Raw genomic sequence first — 15761 nt, 5'->3', positions numbered from 1 at the left:
GTTCAGTCTACAATGTGAGATTAACATAAAGCCTCACACTAAAGCTTATTACTTCCATTCATATTACCTAATATATCAGGTTTGAGTTTCAATGAAAAAAAATCACAAGACATTTGAAAAAGAATGAAAAATACAACCTGAAAAGACAAAGCAACAACAAAACCAGACTTAGATATAACACAGATTTTGGAATTACCATATAGGGAATTTAAAATAACTATAACAAATATTTTAAGGGTTCCAACTGAAAAACTAGATAACATATGAGAACAAATAGTGACATCACAGAGATATGGAAACTCTCAAAAGAAATCAAAAGGAAATGCAAAGATTAAAAAAAAAACATAATGGAAATGAACCATGCCTTCAATAAAATCATCAGCAGACTACATAGTCAAAGAAATAATCAGTGACCTTGAAGATACGTAAATAGAAACTCTGCAAATTTAAATGAAAATAGGAAAAAAGGATTTTATACACAGAACAGAAATCCCAGAACTGTGAGACAATTACAAAAGGAATGACTCACATGAAAGTGGCAGTACCACAAGGAAAAGAAAGAGAGAAAGGGAAAGGGAATAGGACAAATATTTAGAGTTTCATAGCTAAGCATTTTCCAAAATTAGTGGCAGACACCAAACCACAGACCTAGGAAACTCAGAGAACACCAAGCATGATGAATACTAAAAATTTATACTTAAGCATATAATAGTCAAACTGCAGAAAATCAAAGACAAACAGAAAATTTTAAAAGATTGCCAAGAAAAAAACTACTTTACTTATAGAACAACAGGAATAAGAATTACATTGGACTCCTCTAAAGAAACCATGCAAGCAAGAAGACAGTGAAGTGCAATATATAATTTTTTAAAAGATACTAACCTAGAACTCTGCACCCAGCAAATTGTCAAAAGTGAATGAGAAATAAAGAATTTCCCAGACTAACAGAAGAGTGAACTTCTCACCAGTCAACCTGCCTTACAAGAAATGTTAAAAGAAGTTCCTTAACAGGAAGGAAATGATACAGATTAGAAACTCCAACCTACATAGAAAAGATCAATGTAGAAGAAATAAGTGAAAATAAGTAAAATCTTCTGTTTTCTTATTTTTAATCTATCTAATAATAATAATATCCTCAATGTCTTGGGTGATTATAGTACAATGATAAGTAAAATGAATGACATCAGAGTTATAAGGAAAGAGAGAAGTATTGGGAATATTCTGTTAGAAAATGCCTTTACTATCTGTGGAGCAGTTTGGTCTTATTTCAAAATGTAATTAGATTAAATATAAGGAACATTGAATATTTGAAGGGAAATACTCAAAATTTAGGAAGTATTATTTAATTTGCTAAGAGAAGAGAGAAAATTGATTCACATAAAATGATCGATTAAAACCAGAGAAGACTGAAAAGAATATTTTTGAAAAAAGGAAAAGCAAGTAAAACTAATAGAAAATAGTTACAAACATCATAGATATTAATCCAAGCACATTAATAATCCCTTTAATACGAATAGTCTAATACAACAACTAAAAAACAGAGGCTATTAGAGTGGATTAAAAAACAAGACCTATTACATGTTATTTACAAAAACCACACTTTAAATATAAAGAATCAGAAATATTAAAAGTGAAGGAATGGAGAAATATATATATTATGATGACACTAATTAAAAGAAAGATGGAGTAGCTACATTAATTTTATACAGAGCAGATTTTAGTGTAAGGAAAATTATCATGGATAAAGAGGGATATTACATATTTATAAAGGGCTCAATTCTACAAGAAGACATAAAATTCCTTAACATGTATGTACCTAACAATAGAGCATTAAAATATATGAGGCAAAAGCTGATAGAACTGCAAAAAATAGGCATATCTATTATTAATAGTTGGAGACTTCAACACCCCTCTTTCAGTAATCCATAGATCAACATGAGAAAAAATCAGCAGATACAGTTGACCTGAAAAACACTATCAATCACCTTGATCTAAATGACATTTATAGAATACCCCAGTCCAAAAACAGTACAATATACATTATTCTTAAGCTCACATAGAACATTTAACCAAGACAGGACAGATTCTGGGCCATAAAATACATCTTAAATTTATTTTTTCTTTTTCTTTTCATTTTCAGATTTACTGAGATAGAATAGCAAATAAAAATGTATATATTTGAGGTGTATAATATGTTTTAATAAACATACATAATGTTAAACAATTACCAACAAGATAATTAACATATTCATTACTTCACATAGTTACTAATTATTTGTGTGCTGAGAACATTCAACATCTATTCTGTTAAATTTCAATAATACAATATAATATTGTTAACTATAGGCACAATGTTATACAGCAGACCTCTAAAACTTACTCGTCTTCCATAACTGAAACTTCACACTGAACAGCAACTCTCCATTTCCCTCTCTCCCCAGCCCCTGGCAACCACCATTCTACTCACCCTTTGTAAGAGTTCAAATTTTTTAGATTCCATGTGTGAGTGAGATCATGCAGTATTTGCTTTTATGTGTCTGGCTTATTTATATTAACATAATGAACTCCAGATTTATCCATGTTGGCACAAATGGAAATATTTCCTTATTTTTTAATGGCTGAATAACATTCCATATACATATGGAATGTTATTGTATATAATATAAAATAAAATAAAGTAATATATTATTATACATATATAATATACATATATTTATATATATATAAATGCACATATACACAAATATACCATACTGTATTGATTACCTTTCTATATATAGTATGCTAGATATAGATATGTGTATATATATGTATGTAGATACATATATGTATGCTAGATATATATCTATATCTAGATAGATCTATCTATCTAGATATATATATAGGTCTATACAGATATCTAGATAAAGATATAGGTCGACCTATTTATATATATATATATATATATGCACACACATATAGAGCAACATTATTTACAATAGCCAAGAATAAGAAACAATATATCACTCTTCTTTATCCATTTATCTATCAATGAATGGACACCTGGATTGTTTCCTAATCTTGGCTATTGTAAATAGTGCTGCAAGGGACATGGGAATACAGATATTTTTAAATTTGTACCCAGCAGTAGGATTTCATTTCTTTAATATGTACCCAGAAGTACGACTGCTGGATCATATTGTACTTCTGTTTTTAATTTTTTGAAAAACATGCATTCTATTTTCCATAATAGCTGCACCAATTTATATTCCCACCAATAGCATACCCTTTCTCCATATAACTTATCTGTTGTCTTTTGACAACAGCCATCCTAACTGGTATGAAACTGATATTTCATTATAGTTTATATTTACACTCCCCTGATGATGTTGAGTACCTTTCCATACATCTCTTGGCCATCTGTGCGTCTTTTTTTTTTTTTTTTTTTTTAAAAAAATTTTTTTGGGTTTTTTGGGTTTTTTTTTTTTTTTTTTTTTTAAGAAATAGTTATTCAGGTTAATTGGGTTATTTGTTTTTTTTATTCTGAGTTGTATGAATTCCTTACATATTTCGAATATTAACCCCGTATTTCTCCCATTCTATAGGTTGCTTTTTTAATTTGTTGTTTCTATTGCTGTACAGAAGCTTTTTAGTTTGATATAGTCCCACTTTTTCTTTATTTTTGCTTCTGCTGCCAATAATTTTGGTGTTATACCCAAAAGATCATTTCCCAGACAAATGTAAAAAAGCCTTTCCCCATGTTTTCTTCTAGTAGTTTTATGATTTCAAGTCTTAAATTGAAGTCTTTAGTCCCTTTCAAGTTGATTTTTATATATTTTGTGACTGGAATCCAATTTTATTCTTACACATGTGGATATCCAATTTTCCCAGCACCATTTACTGAAGGGATTATCCTTTCACCATTGTGTGCTTTCAGCACCCTTGTTGAAGACAAATTGTGGGCAGATGTGAGGTTTTATTTTTGTTTTCTATTGTTTTCTATTGGTCTATGTATCTCTTATTATGCCAGTACCATACTGTATTGATTACAGTACCTTTCTAATTTAGTGTGAAATCAGGAATTGTGATGCCTCCAGCTTTGTTCTTCTTGATCAAGATTGCTTTGGCTATTCAGGGTCTTTGATGATTTCATATAAATTTTAGAATTGTTTCCTTTTTCTGTGAAAAATGTCACTGAAACTTTTAGAGGGATTGCACAGAATCTGTAGATTTCATTTGGTTCTGTGGATATTTTAACAATATTAATTCTTCTAATCCATGAGTGTAGGATATCTTTTCATTTATTTGTGTCTTCAATTTTTTTCACTAATGTTTTATAATTAAACTGAACAGTTCTTTAACCTTCTTGGTTGAGTTTATTCCTGAGAATTTTATTGGTTTTGATGCTATTATAAATGACATTATTTCTTTTTCAGGTAGTTCATTCTTAGGATATAGAAATATAATTAATTATTGTATGCTGATAGTGTTACTAAAATAATTTGTTAGTACTAACAGTCTTATTGTGGAGTCTTCTGGGTTTTCTATGTTTATAATCATGTTAGCTGCAAATAGACAATTTTACTCTCCTTTCCAGTTTGAATGCTTTTAAATCTTTTTCTTGTTTGACTGATGTGGCTAGAACTTCCAGTACTATGTTGAATAAAAAAGGCAAAAATGGGCACCCTTTTCTTATTCTTGAACTTACAGAAAAGCTTTCAGTTTTCACCATGAAGTATGTTAGGTGTGGGCTTGTCACATATGACCTTTTTTACAATAAGGTACATTCCTTCTATACCTAATTTGTTGAGAGCTTTTATCATGAAAGAATGCTAAATTTTGTCAAATGCTTTTTCTGCCTCTATTGAGATGGTTATATGAGTGTTATCCTGCATTCTGTTAATGTGGCCTATCATATATATTCATTGACATATATTGAACAATCCTTACCTCCCAGGAACAAGTCCCACCCAATCTTGGCTTATTATTCTTTCAATGTGTTCTTGAGTTTGGGTTTAACTGGTTTTTTGTTTGTTTGTTTGGTTGGTTGGTTTTTTTTTTTTTTTTTTAAGATTTTGCTTTTATGTTCATCAGATGTATTGGCCTGCATTTTTTTTTTTCTGGCAACATGGCAAACATTGTAAAAGTACTATTGGGTTACCTTATTAATTAATTTAACCTGTATACATTGAGCAACTGCTATGGTCCAGGCATTGAGCCAGATACTTGAGTTACAATGGTGAATGAGAGAGTCATAGCATCTGCCTCCATAACTTTGAGACTATGGAGAAAGACAAACAAGTGATTACAGAAAATGTGAGGAGTGTTTTGACAGGGGATGTGTAAGGTATTATGGGAGCACAGTGTAGAGAGACATCCTTAGGCCAAGTCAAAGGCTGGCTGTTTATAGAAGGAGTGTTGCAGACACTAGATGAGCCAGTACAGTTTAGTGGTTAAATGGCCCTGGGAAGCCCAGCTCTCTGGGTCTGTATCATGGCTCCATCCCTGACTGCTTGTGACCTTGAGCAATTTACTTAACCTCTTTGTACCTCAGGTTCCTCATCTATAAAATGAAAATCATAACTGTTCCTGCTTCTTAGAGCTGTATTTTTTTTCTTGTAGTGTTCTTCTACAGATTTGGTATCAGTGTGATGCTAGTCATAAAATGAGTTTGGAAGTGTTCCCTCCCTTTCAATTTTTTTGTGAAAATTTGATTAGTATGTACCTTAAAGTTTAAAAACTATGTAAGCCTTACAAAGTATGAATGCAGACCACAATGAAATTAAAATAGAATCAAAACATGAAAATAGCTATAAAATCCCCCAAAACTTGTAGATTACCTAATACATGGATCAAGAAAGTTTAAAGAGAAATGAAAAAATATTTTAACTAAATTAAAATAAAAATATAGTTTATCAAAATCTTTGGGATTTTTGATAAATATAACTTAACAAAACTTATCAAAAATGTAATGGGGCGCCTGGGTGGCTCAGTGGGTTAAGCTGCTGCCTTCGGTTCAGGTCATGGTCTCAGGGTCCTGGGATCGAGTCCCACATTGGGCTCTCTGCTCAGCAGGAAGCCTGCTTCCCTTCCTCTCTCTCTGCCTGCCTCTCTGCCTACTTGTGATCTCTCTCTGTCGGGTAAATGAATAAAATCTTTTAAAAAAATGTAATTTATTGAAATCTTTGGTAAAAATAGTGTTAAGAGGGATATTTAGAGCACTGAATGCATATATTAGAAAAGGAAAAAAAAATCTAAAATCTATGATATAAGATTCCACTTTATGAAACTATAAAAATAGCAGAAATTTAAACCTAGAGGAAGCCAAAGAAAATAAATAACAAAAATTATGACAGAAATCAATAAATTTTAAAACAGGAAAATAGTAAAAGAAAATCAACAAACCAAAAGTTGGCTCTTTGAAGAGATCAATAAAATTGAATGTTTAGACAGCCTATTCAGGAAAAAAAGATACAAAACTCAAATTGCTAATGTTAGAAATGAAAGAGGGGCCATCACTACCAATCCCATGAATATTAAAGAGACAATAAAGGAATGTAATGAAAAATCTATGCCCACAAATTTAGTATCTAATCTGAAATGGACTAATGCATTGAAAGACAAAAACTAACAATGCTCACATGAGGAAAAATAGGTAATCTGAATAGATCCATATTTTTAGAAATAATTCAATAATTAATAACTTTCCAAAAATAAATATACAAGGGCCATATGGTTCTACAGGTGAAATCTACCAAATATTTAAGAATGAAATTACACCAACTCCCTACAGTCTGTTCCAGAGAATAGAAGCAGAGTTAACATTACCTAAGTCATAAGACTGGCATTACTCTAATACCAAAACCAGACAGAGACATTACAAAAAGGAAATCTGCAGACCAATATCTCCTATGAACATAGATACAAAAATCATCAATGGCATTTTAACAAATCAAATCCAACATATTTAAGAAATTACATATCATAACCATATGGGATTTATTCCAGGTAGGCAAGGCTGGGTCAACATTCAAAAACCAGTTAATCCAATCTATCACATCCACAGACCAAAGAATGAAAAATCATATGATCATATCAGTTTATACAGAAAAAGTATCTAACTAAATACCCATTTATGACTTAAAACAAACAAACAAAAAAAACCTCTCAGCAAACTAAGAATAAAGAACTTCCTTAACTTGAAGAACTTCTACAGAAGATTTATAGCTAGTATTATCATAATGGTGAGCAATTGGATGCTTTCCCCCTATGACTGAAAATAAGGCAAGAATGCCCCCTCACCACTCTAAGCACCAACTAAAGGACTTCAGCAGTGCAATAGAACAAGAAAATTAGTTAAAAGTTATACTAATTGAGAAAAAAGAAAATTACTTCTATGATTAGTCCACAGATGACAAGACTGTCTATGTAAAAAATTCAAGAGAATGTAAAAACAACAACAACAATAAACCTCCTGGAGTTAATAAGTAATTATAGCAAGTTTGTTGCAGGATCCAAGTTTAATATACAAAAGTAAATCACTTTTTTATATACCATTAATTTACAAGTGGAATTTGAAGTTTAAAAGCACTTTCAGATACCACCTTACACCAGTTAGAATGGCCAAAATTAACAAGACAGTAAACAAGTGTTGGAGGGGATGTGGAGAAAGGGGAAATCTCTTACACTGCTGGTGGGAATGCAAGTTGGAGCAGCCACTTTGGAAAAGAGTGTGGAGATTCCTTAAAAAATTAAAAATAGAGCTTCCCTAGGGCCCTGCAATTGCACTACTGGGTATTTACCCCAAAGATACAGATGTAGTGAAAAGAAGGGCCATCAGTACCCCAATCTTCATAGCATCAATGGCCACAGTCGCCAAACTGTGGAAAGAACCAAAATGCTCTTCAGTGGACAAATGGATAGAGATATGGTCCATATATACAATGGAGTATTATGCCTCCATCAGAAAGGATGAATAGCCAACTTTTGTATCAGCATGGACCAGACTGAAAGAGATTACGCTGAGTGAAATAAGTCAAGCAGAGAGAGTCAATTATCATATGGTTTCACTTACTTGTGGAGCATAAGGAATAACACAGAGGACATTGGAAGATGGAGCGGAGAAGTGAGAGGGGGAAATTGGAGAGGGAGACAAACCATGAGAGACTGTGGACTCTAAGAAACAAACTGAGGGTTTTGGAAGGGTGGGAGTGGGGGGGTTGGGTGAGCCTGGTGGTGGGTATTATGGAGGGCACGTATTGCATGGAGACTGGGTGTGGTGCATAAACAATGAATTCCAGAACACTGAAAAGAAATAAAATAAAATGAAATGAAAAAAAAAAGAAATATAAAACATGTAAAACTTGAAAATAAAATAAAGTACAATACTATTTATATTAGCACCAAACAAAATGAAATACTTAGGTAAAAATCTAACAAAATATGTGCAGGATCTTATAAAGAGAGCTATAGAGCTCTGATGAAATATCAAAGAAGATATAAGTAAATGTAGAGATATTCCATGCTTATGAATAGGAAGATTTGATATTATTAAGGCATAAATTCTTTCCATCTTGATCTATAGATTCAATACAATCCAAATAAAAATACCAGCAAGTATTTGTGCATACCAACAAAGTGATCCTAAAGTTCATATTAAGGCAAAAGAGGTAGAATAAACACAATTATGAAGAAGAAAAATAGAAGAGAAAGAAGAAATAAAGTAAAAGGAGGAGAAAAAGAACAACAAAGTTGAAGGACTGATATTATACAACTTCAAAAATCATTATAAGGCTACAGTAGTCAAGATACTGTGGTATTAGTGAAAGGATAGAAAAAGAAGATCAATGAAACTAAATAGAGAACAGGAAAAGACCCTCTCAAATATCATGGACTGTCTCTAACAAAGAATCAAAGATAATGTAATGGAGAAAGCATTGTCTACTCAACAAATAGCGCTGGAATAATTGAATATCTGTATACAAAGAAAAAAATGGATCTAGATACAGATCTTATACCTTTTACAAAAATTAACTCACAATGCATTATTGACTTAAATGCAAAATTCAAAACTACAAAACTTCTAGAATATAGGAAAAAATCTAAATGATCTCATTTGATGATGACACTTCAGTTATAGCAATAAAAGCGTCATCTATAAGAGAAAATATTATTGAAAACATTTAATTAAAATTCCAGCTTTTGTTCAATGAAAGATACTGTTGAGAGATACTATGAAAGACAAGACACATACTGAGAGAAAATATTCACAAAGCACATCTGATAAAGGACATATCCAAAATATACAAAGAACTTAATCTCATAGCTCAAGAAACTAGAAAAAGAACAAATTATACCTAAACATAGCAAAAGGAAAGAAATAACAAAAATTAGAGCAGACATAAATGAAATAAGACTAAAAAGACAACAGAGAAATCATTGAAAGTAATCAACTAAAGTTTGTTCTTCGAAAAGATACAGAAACACAAGTCTTTAATTAGACTCAACAAGAAAAAAAGAATGAGGATACATAATTAAAATCAGAAATAAAGGAGGAGATATCACAACTGATATCATAGAAATACAAAGGATCATGAGTTGTATGCCAACAAATTGCACAACCTAGAGAAAGTTGGCAAACTTCTAGAAATACATCCTACCAAGACTGAATCATGATGAAATAGAAAATCTCCACTTACTGATTACTAGTAAGATTGACTCAAAAAACCTCCCAACAAATAAAAGTCCAAGACCTGCTAACTTCACTGGTGAATTGTACATTCTATGCTACAATTCTATGCTAGTTAAAAATTAATGTCAATCAGACTCTTCTAAAAAATAAAAGAGGAGGTTAAAAAATAAAAGATGAGTTTAAAAAGTAAAAGGGGGGTTAGGTGAGGCTGGTGGTGGATAATAGGGAGGGCACATATTGCATGGAGCACTGGGCGTGGTGCATAAACAATGAATCTTGGAACACTGAAAAAATTAAATTAAAAATAAATAAATAAGGAAAAAACTCTTCCAAACTCATTTATGAGCCCAGCATAACTCTAATACAAAAACCAGACAAAGATGTCACAAGGAAAAAAATTACAGGCTAATATCCCTGATGAGTGTAGTTACAAAAATTCCCAACAAAATATTAGCAAAACAAATTTAACAATACATTTAAAAAAAAACCATATCCCACTATCAAGTGCAATTTATTTTAAGGATGTAAGGATGGTACATCATCCGTAAATCAGTCAATGTGATACACCGCATTCACAAAATGAATGATAAAGTTCATATAATCATCTCAAAGTTCTCAGAAAAAGTATTTGACAGAATTCAACATCCATTTATGATAAAAATTATCCAAAAAAGTGGTTATAACCTACTTCAACATAATAAACCCCATATATGACAAGTCCACAGTTAACATCATACTCAATAATGATGAGCTGTTCCTCTAAGGTCACAAAAAAATAAGGATGTCCACTCTCACTACTTTTATTCAACATAGTATTGGCAATCCTACCCAAAGAAATTAGGCAAGAAAGAAGAAACAATATAATCCAAATTGGAAGGGAAGAAAAACTTATTGTTTGCAGATGACATAATATTATATATAGAAAACCCTAAAGACTCCACAAAACATACAAAAAAACCTACTGGAATTAATAAACAAATTCAGTAAAGTTATAGGTTATAAAATCAATACACAAAAATCTGTTGTATTTCTATAAACTGATAACAAATCAGGAAGAAAAATTAAGAGAACCATCCTATTAACAACTGCATCAAAAAGAACAAAATACCCAAGAACAAATATAACCAAGAAGGTGAAACGCCTGCACACTAAAAACTACTAAAAACACTAAAAACTAAAAACATTAATGAAAAAAATTTGAAGACAGAAATAAATGGAAAGATATTCAGTGTTCATGGACTGAAAGAATCAATATTGTTAAAATGTCCATACTACCCAAAGCAGTCTATAGATTCAGTGTAATACCTATCAAAATTCCAAGGCATTTTCAAGAAAATAAAACAAATACCTAAAATTTGTGTGTAACCACAAAATACCCCAAATAGCCAAAGCAATCTTGAGAAAAAAGAACAAATCCGGTGGCATTACATTTCTTGATTTCAAACTATATTATGAAGCTACAGTAATTTAAAAGAGTGTGTTATGGCCATAACAACAGATACATTTATCAGTGGAACAGAACTGAAAGTCTAGAAATAAACCCACATATATATGGTCAATTCATTTATGACAAAGGAGCCAAGAGCATAAATGGAGAAAGAACAGTCTCTTCAAAAAATGGTTTGGGAAAACTGGAGAGACATATGCAAAAGATTAAAATTCAACTAGTGGCTTATACCATACACAAAAATTAACTCAGAACAGGTTAAAGACTTGGGGCGCCTGGGTGGCTCGGTGGGTTAAGCCTCTGCCTTAAGACCTGAAACCATAAAACTACTAGAAAAAAACATCAGTGGTAAGCTCCTTGACATAGGTTTTGACATTGGTATTTTTTTACTCTGACACCAAAAACAAAGCAACAAAAGCACAAATAAACAAGTAGTTCTGCATAGCAAAGGAGACCAGCAACAAATTGAAAAGGCACACTACAGAATGACAGAAAATATTTATTAATCATATATCTGATAAGGGGCTAATATCCAAAATATATACAAAACTCATACAACTCTATAGCAAAAAAACAAAAAACAAAAACAAAAAAACAACCAAGTGAAATATCTGATTAAAAAATGGTCAGAGGATCTGAATTTATCCAAGGAAAACACACAAAAGGTCATCAGGTAGAGGAAAATATGCTCAACATCATTGATTGTAAGAGAAATGCAAATGAAAACCACAATGAGATTCCACCTCACTACTATTAGAATAGCTGTTACCAAAAAGACAAGAAACACGTGTTGGTAAAAGTGTAGAGAAAAAGGAGCACTTGCACACTGTTGTTGGAAATGTAAATTGATGCAGTCACTATGCAAAACAGTATAAAGGATCTCAAAATACTAAAGATAGAACTACCATGTGAGCCGGCAATTCCATCTCTGGATATTTACCCCAAAAAAGTGAAAACAGGGGCACCTGTGTGGCTCAAACACCTGCCTTCAGGTCTGGTCATGATCCCAGAGTCCTCAGATCCAGCCCCACATTGGGCTGGAGCCTGCTTCTCCCTCTACCTCTATTTGTGATCTCTTTCGCTGTCAAATAAATAAATAAAATCTTAAAAAAAAAATAAGTAAAATAAAAACAAACTCAGAAAGATATGTTCACTACAGCATTATTTATAGTAGCTAAGATATGCAAACAACCTAAGTGTTGATGATTGAATGGATAAAGAAGATGTGATGTATATATACAATGGATATAATTCAGCCATAAAAATAAATCTCACTGTTTGCAATAATATGAATGGACCTCAAGAGCATTATGCTAAGTAAAATAAGTCAGACTAAGAAAGACAAATACCATATGATATCTCTTATGTGTGGAATTAAAAAAAAAAGTTCCTACTTATAGACAACTGACTGATGGTTGCCAGGGGTGATAGATAGGAGAAATGGGGCTCAAAATGTAAAAAGAAAAAATAATCAATATCTCATTAGTTTTGTATATTGATTACATGCTGAAATAACATTTTGGATTTACTATGTTAAGTAAAGTATATTAACATTTAAAAAATATGTATTTATAAAACAGTCAAAACGCAACAAGAAAATAACCCAATTAAAAAATGGCCAAAGTTCTGAACAGACACTGTAGCAAAGAACATACAAATAGTAAAGAAGCATATGAAAAGATGTTCAACATCATATGTCAGGAAGGAATTACAAATTAAAGTAACAATGAGATACTACTACATACCTATTAGAATGGCTAAAAATTTCCTTTAAACCTGAAACTATTTCCTGGTGAAGATGTGGAGCAATAGAAACTCACAGCTATTGCTAGTGGGAATAAAAAGTGATATACCTTTGGCACACAGTTTCACAAAGCTAAATATTATCTTACTGTACAATTTAGCAATCATGCCTTTGGAATGCACCTAACTGAGTTGAAAACATGTCCACACAAAACCTTTATACAAATGTTTATAACAGATTTATTCATGAATGCCCTTTCATAGATAAATCGATAAACAACCAGAGTACATCCACACAACAGATTATTATTCAGCAGTAAAAAGAAATGAGCTATTGAGCCACAAAAGGAAATGAAAGAGCCTTAAAAGTGTATTTCCAAGTAAAACAAGGTAGTTTTAAAAGGCAACAAGTAGCTAACAGTCTAGAGAAGGACAAACTATGGAGACTATAAAAACATTAATGTCTGCCAGGGGTGAGGAGGTGGAGGGAGAAAAAGGAAGGTAGAGGAGGGAGAGATGATAAGGAAAGCACAGGGGAATCTTTAAACCACTGGAGTAGTGGTGAAACTACTCTGTATGAGACTGTATGGGTGAATACAAAGTACATGCATTTTTTAAAACCCACTGCACTGTAAAACACAGAGTCAATCTTAATGTAAACCATCTTAATAGCGATGTTTCATTATTAGTTCACTAACATAATATATATACCACACTAATGCAAGATGTTAAAAGAGAAAAATGGAAGGACAGGATGTATCTGGAATCCTGTATTCTAGTTGCTAAAATTTTCTATAAATGTAAAAATGTTCCAAAAAAAAGTCTAAGAATTTAAAGATAAAATAAAGGAGAACTATATCTCCAGTATTTTTGCAATGGCTTTCACAACAGAATCTTTCTTGAGATAGTTTCTGTGTTGACAATAGTGTTTTCCTTAACCCTTGATGACTAAGCTCTGTAACTCCATGAAATTCCCCTCCTTGGATGTCTTTGTCTTATGCACCAGAGATTTTTGTCTCTAGTATACTGTTCACTGACCAAAAGTTGAATCATTAAATACTGGGCAGTGTTTTTGATCATTCTTGACATGGTCATTAAACATAGTCTTCTTGTACGTTGTAGGTTATGGGCGAGGGTGAGAAGAGTTCAGAGAGTGTCTGCTTTACTTCTTTCTGAGCACTGTGCTTGTGACTGACATTCCACTGCCTTTCTCCCATGAAATCTTTTCAGTTGTGGAAAAGAACACATTTATCATGAGTGAATTGACCTATTTAAAATGCATCAAACTATCAAATCTTTAAAGCCTTGTCAAGAATAGTCTTTCCTCAAGAAAAGTACTTCATGATCCAATGGTTTCACTTTGCAGAAATATTTTTTTTCCTGAATTTAAACTGAATGGATTATATACCATTTGACCTGCCTAGTCCATTCTTTGCTCTGAGAACTGATTCATATCCTTGGTTAGTTTTTGTCCACTGGGGACACAGCCACTTTTTCCCGAGTTCACATTAGCATATATTTATAATAAAAATATATTAGTTTCTTCTTTTCTGATTTTTTCTTCATAATTTCCAATTTTCCACTTCTTTATCATAAGTTATGCAAAATGATCTGCCAATTTCTCATCAAAAAATATGCTAAAGATTTCTTCTTGAAATGTTAGATGGCTCAGAATGTGACAAAATCACAAGGCACTTAAAGTCCTAGGGTGTGATTTTATATGCTAATTTGATTGGCTTTATTAGAAGAGTCAGGCTTACATTTGGCTAAACCAGATAGTCCCTCAATTGAGGGGAATTGGGAACAATGCCACCCATGAAATATGAAGACAACAATAAATTATGTCAAAGGTGCTAAAAATTGTGCAAAATGTGGATATTTCCACATTTCTCCTATAACATCACTTATCAAATGTCTATTTCTCTGTCTCATCCATCTTTAAGCTTCATGAGAACATAAATCATGTCTATCATTTTCACCATTTTGTCCCTAGCAACAAAATGCCTATTTATATAGATGCTCATTAAATAATTATGAAGTAAATACACAAAGTAAGTAGACAAGTTAATCTAATCAAAATTCAAAAGATTCTAGCAATGTGCTAAGGCATTGTACTCTATTAAAGAATCTTCTCTACCTGTTCACGTCCAATCCATCCCCAAGCAAACATAATGAAATATTTCCTGTTGTTTAAAAAGTATCTAGAATTATATTGATTAACAAATCCTGAAGCACACACACAAAATATCGACATTCCATATTTTATCTAACTTTATCTATTTCATGTGTGATTTCTTAATAGACCCAAACTCTCTAACTCCCTTTATACTTGTTTGCAATTATTCACACTAAAAATAAATTGTTTACAGAAGCTTAACTATTTTGAGCATATTTACAGTTTAACAGAACTCAGAGCCCAATCTCGTCTTTTAAAAAAAAAAAGGAGCTGTCTTTTATAGGTGTGCAGGAATTCTTCATATATTCTAGTTATGGGATCCTTGTCAAATGTATGTATTATAAATATCATCTACTCTGTAGCTATCTTTGATCCTTTTAGCTGTTTTTGGATAAACCAAAGCACTGAACACAAAACAAGGTCCAAGAACAATGTTTATCTTGATGGTTAGTGCTTTTTGTGTTCTGTTAAAGAAATTACCTATACAAAGTTTTTAAGGATATTACTTTATGTCCTAAAATAGTTATTATTTTACCACTCTATTATAATAATCCAAGTGAAATTGGCTTTGTGTGTGAAATCAAGCCTGGGTTTTGTTTTTTTTTTTAATACATGTATTCAATTGATCCAATTTGTAGGTTCGCCCATACACAGAAGGCAAGGAGAGGCTGTGGGAAGAGGCAGACCACTCAAGATGGATAGGTGGTAGTTTAACAAGTGAGGGA

Source organism: Enhydra lutris, unplaced genomic scaffold (assembly GCF_002288905.1).
Source record: "Enhydra lutris kenyoni isolate GAN:26980312 unplaced genomic scaffold, ASM228890v2 scaffoldscaffold12, whole genome shotgun sequence".
NCBI classification, from domain to species: Eukaryota; Metazoa; Chordata; class Mammalia; order Carnivora; family Mustelidae; genus Enhydra; species Enhydra lutris.
The sequence above is the reverse complement of the archived record's forward strand: the minus strand, read 5'-3'. Positions refer to the sequence as shown.